The sequence below is a fragment of the Chinchilla lanigera genome, unplaced genomic scaffold (genome assembly GCF_000276665.1).
Source record: "Chinchilla lanigera isolate Chin_1 unplaced genomic scaffold, ChiLan1.0 scaffold00014, whole genome shotgun sequence".
In the NCBI taxonomy this organism is placed as follows: domain Eukaryota; kingdom Metazoa; phylum Chordata; class Mammalia; order Rodentia; family Chinchillidae; genus Chinchilla; species Chinchilla lanigera.
Window position 1 is genome coordinate 12,535,440 of NW_004955415.1, and position 1,673 is coordinate 12,537,112.

Below are 1,673 nucleotides of genomic sequence, written 5' to 3' on the forward strand. Positions count from 1 at the left end.
ATGACAATGATAAATCAACACATATTGGTTATAACTATAAATATAAATGGCCTCAATTCTCCAATCAAAAGAAACAGACTGGCAGAGTGGATTAAAAAGCACAATCCGATATGCTGTATACAGGAAACACATTTCACTCTAAAGGAAAACCATAGACTAAAAGTCATAGGATGGAAAACAATCCTCCATGCAACAGGAACCCAGAAAAAAGCAGGTGTAGCTATTCCGTCTGCAGACAATGCAAACTTCAAATGACAACAATCAAAAGAGATAAAGAAGGTCACTACACACTAGTCAGGGGAAAACTTCAAGAGGATGAGATAACAATTATAAACATGTATGCACCAAATAATGGATTTCCAAATTATATAAGACAAATCTTAACAGGCATGAAAACCCATATAATTAATAACGGTATTGTAACAGGGGACCTCAACACCCCATTGACACAAAGAGATAGGTCAACTGGACAAAAAAACCAGCAAGGAAGTAACAGATCTGAACCAAAGCTGTGAACAAATGGACTCAGTAGATATACAGAGTGCTCCACCCCACAATATCAGAATACACATTTTTTTCAGCTGTACATGAGTCTTTCTCTAAAATAGACCACATCCTAGCCCATAGAGCATACCTACAGAAATGTAAAAGAATTGAAATTATCCAGTGCATATTATCTGACCACAGTGCAATGAAATTGGAAATTAATGACAAAAGGAGCTCCAAAAACTCCATAAACACTTGGAAATTAAACAACAACCTCCTGAACAACCAATGGGTCACAAAAGAAATTAAAGAGGAAATTTAAAAATACCTAAAAGCAAATGAAAATGTAAACACAACTTGCCAGAATCTATGGGATGCAATGAAAGCAGTCCTCAGAGGGAAATTTATAGTGGTGAATTCACACATAAGGAAAACAGAAAGAAAATAAATAAGTAGCCTAATGCTGCATCTTAAGCTTTTAGAAAAAGAAGAACAAGTTTGGCCCAAAGCCCAAAGAAGGGAGGAGATTATAAAGATTAGGGAAGAAATTAATGCAACTGAGACAAAGAAAACCCTCCAAAAAATAAATGAGTCAAAGAGGTGGTTCATTGAAAGAATAAATAAAATTGATAAACTGCTAGCCAACCTTACCAAGACAAGGAAGGAAAAAACTCAGATTCATGCAATAAGGAACGAAAAGGATGAAATTACTACAGATTCCACAGAAATTCAGTAGACCATTAATACTTACTTTGACAATCTTTACTCCTATAGGATAGAAAACTCAGAAGAAATGGACAGATTCCTATGTACGAATTACCAAGGTTGAGTCAAGAAGATATCAAATTCCTGAATAACCCAATATCAATTAATGAGATTGAAAATGTGATTAAAAACCTACCAACAAAGAAAAGCCCAGGTTCTGATGGATTCACAGCAGAATTTTACAAGAAATTCAGAGAAGATTTAATACCAACCCTCCAAAAACTCTTTAATGAAATTGAAAAGCAAGTAATTCTCCCTAACTCATTTCTGGTGGCAAGCATCTTACTGATACCAAAACCAGGGAAAGACCCAAGCAAGAAAAAGAACTACACACCAACCTCCCTAATGAATATAGATGCAAAGATACTCAATAAAATACTAGCAAATAGAATGCAGCAAATTATCAAGAAAATCATACATCA